The sequence below is a fragment of the Natator depressus genome, chromosome 12 (genome assembly GCF_965152275.1).
Source record: "Natator depressus isolate rNatDep1 chromosome 12, rNatDep2.hap1, whole genome shotgun sequence".
NCBI classification, from domain to species: Eukaryota; Metazoa; Chordata; order Testudines; family Cheloniidae; genus Natator; species Natator depressus.
This window is the reverse complement of record NC_134245.1, coordinates 7,470,810-7,480,189: the sequence shown is the minus strand read 5'-3', so window position 1 is coordinate 7,480,189 and position 9,380 is coordinate 7,470,810. Positions and strand designations below refer to the sequence as shown.

General features: G+C 48.1%; 1 long non-coding RNA gene across 1 annotated transcript; it reads left to right on the top strand.

Annotated features, from left to right (window-relative positions):
- Positions 1–3,260: 3,260 nt before the first annotated feature.
- LOC141996775 (uncharacterized) lies at positions 3,261–8,221 on the top strand. Its single transcript, XR_012641610.1, has 3 exons — positions 3,261–4,146; positions 4,677–7,028; positions 7,586–8,221. It is a non-coding gene; the product is annotated as an uncharacterized LOC141996775 (long non-coding RNA).
- The last annotated feature ends 1,159 nt before the right edge of the window (positions 8,222–9,380 follow it).

Genomic DNA, 9,380 nt, shown 5'->3' with positions numbered 1-9,380 from the left:
AACTGTTTGGAAAAACAGCCTTAAATATCCCAGGAATCCCCTCAAGAAACAGTCCTTATTGAGCCCTACAGGGTCACTATTTTGTATGTGGCCGAAAGGCTTACAAGGTGCTGCCAGCCAACTGGACAGGTAGCTGTTATATAGCTCATGGAGTTCCTCATCTGTCAATAGCTGCCACGCTGCCCAAAGGAAAGATTAGAAATGCCCAAGACACCTCTGTTGAGTCACAAGAAAAGACCCTGCGGCGACTGACTACAGCATTGGAGGGCAATATGAAGAATTCCCTCACAACCGAGAAGCTTGTAGGGTGCTCTGTACTGGGAATAGCGCCACTGTTTTCCGGGCCAGCCATGGCATGCATAGGCCGCTATACTGTAAGGCTGCAAATGGTACTTGAGAAAGTTGCCTTAGAGTTAGAGAACTCGGTTAGTGATTTAGGGTCAGCAGTAAAAACATTAAATAAAGAGGTACAGCAGCTCAGGACGTTTTCCCTCCAAAACAGGCTGGCTTTGGACTACCTCTTGGCATCCCAAGGAGGGGTTTGTGCCCTTGTCGGGCCCCGATGTTGTGTATATGTAAATGATAGCAGTTATGAGATCTATGTAAAGGTGGTACAGGCTGAGGCCCAGGCCCGAGCCGGAACACAGGTTGCCTATACTGCCCCCGAGAGCGATTGGTTGCAAACCTTGTTTTCAGGCTGGGGTTTGTCGTTTTGGCTTGGTGGTTTATTTAGCCTGTGATTGAAACTTCTTTTTCCTGTATTGCTTGTATTACTGGTATTATGCTGTGCAGTATCATGTGATAGGGCCCTTTTGCAAAAGTTAATAAGTCATTCTCTTCAGGGTTATCACAAAGTGTTTATGCAAAGTCCTATTGTAAAGAAATAAGTAGCCCAAGTGAGAAAACTCAGAGCCAAGGCTGTTGAGTGTTCTCAAAGGAGGGAGTTGTTGGGGACACTGGGGCATGGCCACTAGGTAACTCGAGGGGATGGAAGACCACGAGTGTCGATGAAGCCCCCTCGCACTAGGCCCAAGTGTCCTTGCCCCCCACCCCCCCAACCTGGAGGCAGTCGCAGCAGTTATGCTGAGGATCTGCAACAATATGTTGCAGAGTCAGACTGCTTGAAATTAAGCAAGGCCAAACAGGGCAGATATGGAAGAAAAATGCTGAACAAAGCAGCTTTTATATATGGTTGAACAGATGGTACAGAGAACAGGGGAACTAGCTGGGAATTGGATTGGCTGGCTGTATGATACTTAGGGCAGCTTGCTATTGGATAGGTATGCTGTGAAAAAGGATGTATAAAAGCCTGTGTAACTTCCTGCTCTGGGTGCAGGATTTGAGATTTTCTTCTCCCTGTACCTTTTTGCAGCTGCAAATAAACTTTTCTGCTTCTCCGCCCCGTTGCGATTATTGGGTGACGCACACCGGGTAGCGAACCAACCTCAGCTGTTGTTCAGCCTCTCGGCACTGGGTGCCAGCAACTGTAGGACACGGACGCCCATGAGAAGGGACCAGCTCAGTCAGCAGTGGGACTTTCCACTGCCCCCTTGGCCAGATGTGCCTTCCGTGACCCCTCTTTTATACACTGATACAGACAAGTTGTGTGTTACCCCTCTCACGTGGTTAGTTGTTCAGATATAGATATTCAGGCCTGTCTGCAAAGGCCTGTACTTTAAGAATTTAGGTGTATTCTTATCACTTGGCTAGATATAGAGATATAAAAGAATCAAAATCACTGTCTGCCGGTGTAAGGGCCTTCTCTTACTGTGACAGTCTGAGGCCCTGTGCTTAGGCTAAGGCCTTTGGCTAAGCAGCAGAGGCAGCCATAAGCTGGGAAGCGACCGGTCACCTCCTCCCATTCCAAACTAGTCCCATTGAAAGAAGGTGCTACTGGGCTCTTAGGCACTCTTAGGACAGGATTGTATTCCTATCACCTCCAGAGAAAGGGAAGTGCCTAGAAGATGTAAAAGGAAACTTAGTTTGAGAGCATCCTGTCTGGCAAGAACTCACTTATCAATAGCTGGGATGTGAAATCCTCACTTCTGTATTGTTTTGTCATTATAGTTCCCACTTTGCTATTGTTTGTCTGTATAATCTCTGTCTGGTTCTGTGATTGTTGCTGTCTGCTGTATAATTAATTTTGTGGAGTGTAAACTAATTAAGGTGATGGGATATAATTGTTACAATACGTTAGGATAGGTTAGTTAAATTTCAGGAAAATGATAGCTTAAGGTATAGCTAAGCGGAACTCACGTTTTACTATATAGTCTGCAGTCAATCAGGAAGTGGGGATGTGGGTGGGTGGGTGTGGGGAGGGGAAATGGGAACAGGGGATGGGGAAACTGGAATCATGTTTGGCTAAGGGCAGGAATGGGAACAGGGACACAGGTGTAAGGCTCTGGTGTCAGAGCTGGGAAGGGGGACACTAAGGAAGGAAACTGGAATCATGCTTGCTGGAAGTTTACAACAATAAACATCGAATTGTTTGCACCTTTGGACTTGGGGTATTGTTGCTCTCTGTTCATGCGAGAAGGACCAGGGAAGTAAGTGGGTGAAGGAATAAGCCCCCTAACATCTTGGTGCCGGTGACTGACTCGGACGCATCGCATTGGATAGGTGAGTGGCAGCCTGTAAGTCCCCCTCCCCAACAGGCCGCGCAGCTGCTTGGAGGGGGTATCGCGGACTCTCATGATGGTAGTTGCGGGTTTTGGCAAGCCAGGGTAAAGGATTTTTTTGGATAAATGGATGAGGAAGAACCAGGGCCCATACCAGGTGCAGGGGTCAACCTGGGATGAGATTAAAAAGGAAATGGAGGAAGTGTTAGGGGACCCAGAGGGATGGGGGGTGGCTGAGGAGCCCACCCTCCTTGGTATGTGGGTAGTGGAAGAAGGTCCCTGCCCATGGGGACTGAATGCCTTCCAGGGAAAGGAGGCACTTCAGTCTGCTTGTGAGAGGGTTGAAGTAAGGGCAGCATTATGGGAAGCTGCTAGGAATCTTTCAAGTTTGGTACTGCTTCAGCAAGGGCTGCTGAAGGGTTGTAAATTAGTTAGGGGTAGTGGAAGATGATGTGGCCCAAAAGGGTTTCTAGTCAAAAGCAGAGTTAACAGACGACCTTTAGAGACTGGAGCTGGGACTTGGTCCTGGGGGAGTGGAGAGAAAGAAGGGGGGGGGGGGAAGTTTCAAAGTGCAACCTGCCTTTCCAAACTCATTTGTTTTTCTGATGTTTTAATGGAGGGTACTTTGGATACTTATGTGAGATGTCAAGAAGGAAGTTTTTGTTTAATGATAAAACCCAGTTATATAAAGGTAACTGTATGTGCAACTCTGTGCAGTCACATTGGATGGAAGCTTGGCAATTAAATTATCCAAGGGGGTCAGGTCGAGTGGCTACTACCACCACTAGGCTTCTGTCCCCAGAAGCCTCTACAGCTCTTCTGAGGGAAAATGGGCCCTTTTCCTACAGAAATGGTCTATAAGGGACTGCTGCAGGCAGAGAGAGAATCTGATCAAAATTATTTGACTATTGGGTAATGTAATCAAAATCATTAAAGGATGTAAGGGGTTTCTATTGGAACTTAAATTGGCTGCCCCTGGTTGTGTCTCGTTGTACAAGATGGAAGTGTAATCGGGGTACAGTTGTGTAAAAGAGTAATCACAGTGCAAGGGATGTTAGGTAAAAGAGAATTTTGTGTGTTTGCACTGGTAAAAGAAAAGGAAAAGGGGAGGAATGATGGGAACACTGAGCCTTGGGGTGGCTCTGGGGGATCAGATTGTTGCTTTGGTGGGTGTGCATGAAAACTCTGTGGGCCTGGGGGAGGCAGTTACACCTTGTGTAAAATTAATATGGCTAATATAATGTTATGGAGGTTAAACTGTATGGAAGGAATGTGCATTTTCCCAGGACGTGTGCAATGTATATTGGAGAAGGGGTAAAAGAAATGCAAATAAAACATGGTACTTAATTAAAATCCTATTAGGACTCCAAAAGGGTCCACAATAGGTTGTGCTTTCTTTTTCAGATCTGTGTGTGTTTTGGAGCAGGAGATGAAAGTGGAAAGTAATCAGAACTCTGGTGGAAGTAAAATGTTTCCCTTTTAAGACAGTGTCTGAGCTGCTAACAGCTTTGGATCCAGAAGCAAGCTAGTAAGCCTCTGTGTAAATGCAAATTACCTAGCTGATGGGCACAAAGGAGCTGCAAATAATGAATACATCTGATCAGCAAACAGGCTACTAGAAGACTCAGATTATGGCCCTCCAAAGAAAGGGAGGTGAAAAAACAAGTCAAGCCTGAAAATAAGGGGGACAGGTTAACTTTGTGTGTGTGTGTGTGTGTGTGCGCGCACGAGCAGTACTAAAATCTGAAGCTGTGTCTCAGCTATTACCTGAGAATAAACTTAAAGCTTGGTACAGCAGAGAAACTATTGCAAACTTGGTCTGTTGTACAAGAGGGGAAACTGAGGCACACCACCTCATGAATTTCATAAATGACCAGTGAGTGGGGTAATTCACTAGCTTGACTATAGAACAAAATAAGGACAGCCTGGAGGTAATTCTTCAGTTTTTCCTGCAATTAGCAAGGAAATGTGTAAAAGAAAGTGGTATTATTATTATTTATTATTAAGCAATAATCTGTCCCCAACAAGGGGGTGGACATTGTTTCTTTTGTTTTTCAGACACTACAAGCAAGCTGGCGCCAGTGGGAAAAATAACCCACAATACCATGGATCTGTGTTTTGTGTTTGTCTTGTTGCTAGCATTGTTGTGTTTTAATGAACAGAAAACCTCATGACACGGGTGGGGGATGGCTTCAAAAGCCTGACCTTGGGGGGGAAGATGTGTATGGGAATGCAAAATGCTCCACTAGGAGGCCAGCACCTGTGTAATAGCTACCGTGGTACCTGGAAATGGAATGGCAGCTAAGGTGGCCCCCACAAGCCCTATGGAAATAATGAGAAGGGGAGGAGCTCACTGGGAATCAATGGAGGGGTGTGTAAAATAGTGGAAATCAACAGAAGATGTTTGGATGTGCCCCTCTCCTGTGACTATGGAGGAGCAGGATCAATGGTCTATGCAAGGGGTGGACAGTTGGGTGTACTGTGTATAAGGTGTTTTGCTGGGAATGTACATATTACTGTGGGCACAATTACACCAGCCTATAATCAAACTACACACATCTGCATGCTGCTATCTGGACTTTGGTGCACAAATGGATCTGTGAGTCTTATTGCTGTGAATAATCAAACCAGGGCCTACTGCCTGATTCCATACCAAGTGGTCAAGCTGGTTTGGACAATATCCCATTTCTCTGTGAACATTCAATGGACTTATGATATGGACAAAAGCAAGCAAAACCTGCAGGGGCAGCTTGTTGCAACTGCCAGCAACTGGACACATCAGATCGTGACCCCGTCGAAGGAGGAGAGGCAGTGTTTTGGGGGTGTCTCGGATGTTGGACCATACTGCAGTGGTCAGGACTCGATGTTGCTGTGGATTTTGTATTGTTAACCGTACTTGTGTTACGTTGCATATGGAGATAATCTCTAAGTAATGTAGTAAGCCCTCCAAACCCTACAGTGTACTAGACAACCCGGACTCAACCTTCTCGGGCCCACTGTAATGGGAAGTCTGGAACACTAATTGGAATAGGTGTGGTATGCCCGTACGAGAGAAGGTGCAGGGCACTAGACTACACAAGGGGCAGTGGGAGAAATGGAATATCGACACCTTCCACCTTGATGCCTGGCCCTATCAGGAAGTGTGTCGCCATATGTCCTATGCTTTTCCAGGGATACCTAGGCAGGAGGATCCCAAAAGAAAAAGAAAAAAAAGGGGTGGAGTGTTAGGATATAGATATTCAGGCCTGTCTGCAAAGGCCTGTATTTTGAGAATTTAGGTGTATTCTTATCACTTGGCTAGTTATAGAGATGTAAAAGAATCAAAATCACTGTTTGCCGGTGTAAGGACCTTCTCTTACCGTGACAGTCTGAGGCCCTGTTCTTAGGCTAAGGCCTTTGGCTAAGCAGCAGAGGCGGCCATAAGCTGGGAAGCGACCGGTCACCTCCTCCCATTCCAAACTAGTCCCATTGAAAGAAGGTGCTACTGGGCTCTGAGCCCTGGTCTACACTAGGACTTTAGGTCGAATTTAGCAGCGTTAAATCGATGGAAACCTGCACCCGTCCACATGATGAAGCCCTTTATTTCGACTTAAAGGGCTCTTAAAATCGATTTCTTTACTCCACCCCTGACAAGTGGATTAGGGCTTAAATCAGCCTTGCTGGCTCAAATTTGGGGTTCTGTGGACACAATTCGATGGTTTTGGCCTCCGGGAGCTATCCCAGAGTGCTCCATTGTGACCGCTCTGGACAGCACTCTCAACTCAGATGCACCGGCCAGGTAGATGGGAAAAGAACCGCGAACTTTTGAATCTCATTTCCTGTTTGGCCAGCGTGGCAAGCTGCAGGTGACCATGCAGAGCTCATCAGCAGAGGTGACCATGATGCAGTCCCAGAATCGCAAAAGAGCTCCAGCATGGACCGAACGGGAGGTACGGGATCTGATCGCTGTATGGGGAGAGGAATCCGTGCTATCAGAACTCCGTTCCAGTTTTCGAAATGCCAAAACCTTTGTCAAAATCTCCCAGGGCATGAAGGACAGAGGCCATAACAGGGACCCGAAGCAGTGCCGCGTGAAACTTAAGGAGCTGAGGCAAGCCTACCAGAAAACCAGAGAGGCGAACGGCCGCTCCGGGTCAGAGCCCCAAACACGCCGCTTCTATGATGAGCTGCATGCCATTTTAGGGGGTTCAGCCACCACTACCGCAGCCGTGTTGTTTGACTCCTTCAATGGAGATGGAGGCAACACGGAAGCAGGTTTTGGGGACGAAGAAGATAGCTCACAGCAAGCAAGCGGAGAAACCGGTTTTCCCGACAGCCAGGAAATGTTTCTCACCCTGGACCTGGAGCCAGTACCCCCTGAACCCACCTGAGGCTGCTTCCTGGACCCGGCAGGCGGAGAAGGGACCTCCGGTGAGTGTACCTTTTAAAATACTATACATGGTTTAAAAGCAAGCATGTGAAAGGATTACTTTGCCCTGGCATTTGCGGCTCTCCTGGGTGTACTCCCAAAGCCTTTGCATCCTTCATGGTAGGACACTTTACCACTCCAGGCCAGTAACACGAACTCGGGAATCATTGTACAACAAAGCATTGCAGTGTATGTTTGCTGGCGTTCAAACAACATCCGTTCTTTATCTCTCTGTGTTATCCTCAGGAGAGTGAGATATAATTCATGGTCACCTAGTTGAAATAGAGTGCTTTTCTTCAGGGGACACTCAGAGGAGCCCGTTCCTGCTGGGCTGTTTGCCTGCGGCTAAACAGAAATGTTCCCCGCTGTTAGCCACGGGGAGGGGGGAGGGTTGAGGGGGTAGCCACGCGGTGGGGGGAGGCAAAATGCGACCTTGTAACGAAAGCACATGTGCTATGTATGTAATGTTAACAGCAAGGTTTACCCTGAAAGAGTGTAGCCACTGTTTTATAAAATGTGTCTTTTTAAATACCGCTGTCCCTTTTTTTTTCTCCACCAGCTACATGTGTTTCAATGATCACAGGATCTTCTCCTTCCCAGAGGCTAGTGAAGATTAGAAAGAAAAAAAAACGCACTCGAGATGAAATGTTCTCCGAGCTCATGCTGTCCTCCCACACTGACAGAGCACAGACGAATGCGTGGAGGCAAATAATGTCAGAGTGCAGGAAAGCACAAAATGACCGGGAGGAGAGCTGGCGGGCTGAAGAGAGTAAGTGGCGGGCTGAAGACAGGGCTGAAGCTCAAATGTGGCGGCAGCATGATGAGAGGAGGCAGGATTCAATGCTGAGGCTGCTGGAGGACCAAACCAGTATGCTCCAGTGTATGGTTGAGCTGCAGCAAAGGCAGCTGGAGCACAGACTGCCACTACAGTCCCTGTGTAACCAACCGCCCTCCTCCCCAAGTTCCATAGCCTCCACACCCAGACGCCCAAGAACGCGGTGGGGGGGCCACCGGCCAACCAGCCACTCCGCCACAGAGGATTGCCCAAAAAAAAGAAGGCTGGCATTCAATAAATTTTAAAGTTGTAAACTTTTAAAGTGCTGTGTGGCATTTTCCTTCCCTCCTCCACCACCCTTCCTGGGCTACCTTGGTAGTCATCCCCCTATTTGTGTGATGAATGAATAAAGAATGCATGAATGTGAGAAGCAACAATGACTTTATTGCCTCTGCAATCGGTGATCGAAGGGAGGAGGGGAGGGTGGTTAGCTTACAGGGAAGTAGAGTGAACCAAGGGGCGGGGGGTTTCATCAGGGAGAAACAAACAGAACTTTCGCACCGTAGCCTGGCCAGTCATGAAACTGGTTTTCAAAGCTTCTCTGATGCGTACCACGCCCTCCTGTGCTCTTCTAACCACCCTGGTGTCCGGCTGCGCGTAACCAGCAGCCAGGCGATTTGCCTCACCCTCCCACCCCTCCATAAACGTCTCCCCCTTACTCTCACAGATATTGTGGAGCACACAGCAAGCAGTAATAACAGTGAGAATATTGGTTTCGCTGAGGTCTAAGTGAGTCAGTAAACTGCGCCAGCGCGCCTTTAAACGTCCAAATGCACATTCTACCACCATTCTGCACTTGCTCAGCCTGTAGTTGAACAGCTCCTGACCACTGTCCAGGCTGCCTGTGTACGGCTTCATGAGCCATGGCATTAAGGGGTAGGCTGGGTCCCCAAGGATACATATAGGCATTTCAACATCCCCAACAGTTATTTTCTGGTGTGGGAATAAAGTCCCTTCCTGCAGCTTTTGAAACAGACCAGAGTTCCTGAAGATGCAAGCGTCGTGTACCTTTCCCGGCCATCCCACGTTGATGTTGGTGAAACGTCCCTTGTGATCCACCAGAGCTTGCAGCACTACTGAAAAGTACCCCTTGCAGTTTATGTACTCGGCAGCTTGGTGCTCTGGTGCCAAGATAGGGATATGGGTTCCGTCTATGGCCCCACCACAGTTAGGGAATCCCATTGCAGCAAAGCCATCCACTATGACCTGCACATTTCCCAGGGTCACTACCCTTGATATCAGCAGATCTCTGATTGCGTGGGCTACTTGCATCACAGCAGCCCCCACAGTAGATTTACCCACTCCAAATTGATTCCCAACTGCAACACTATGCGGTCCCACCAGTCTGTGCTTGTTTCCCGAGCCCAGAATCGGCGTTCCACAGCATGAACCTGCCCCATTAGCACCATGATGCATGCATTGGCAGGGCCCATGCTTTCAGAGAAATCTGTGTCCATGTCCTGATCACTCACGTGACCGCGCTGACGTCGCCTCCTCGCCCGGTAGCGCTTTGCCAGGT